Source organism: Eimeria mitis, genomic scaffold (assembly GCF_000499745.2).
Source record: "Eimeria mitis Houghton genomic scaffold, Emh_scaff3232, whole genome shotgun sequence".
Lineage (NCBI taxonomy): Eukaryota > Apicomplexa > Conoidasida > Eucoccidiorida > Eimeriidae > Eimeria > Eimeria mitis.
Window position 1 is genome coordinate 422 of NW_013571570.1, and position 207 is coordinate 628.

A 207-nucleotide genomic window follows, 5' to 3' on the forward strand; every position below is an offset into this window, starting at 1 on the left:
AAATAAATAAATGTGTGTTTCAGGTAGCGAGAATTTAGAGCGAAGTTGGGGTGTATATGCAGCTACCCAAAACCGTCGGCGAGAAGCAGCAGCAATAAATCAGTCTCTTCTTACTTTAGGCAGATGTATAAATGCTCTCGTTGATAAACAAATTTATGTTCCTTTTAGGGACTCTAAACTCACACGCTTGCTGCAGGTATGGATTAG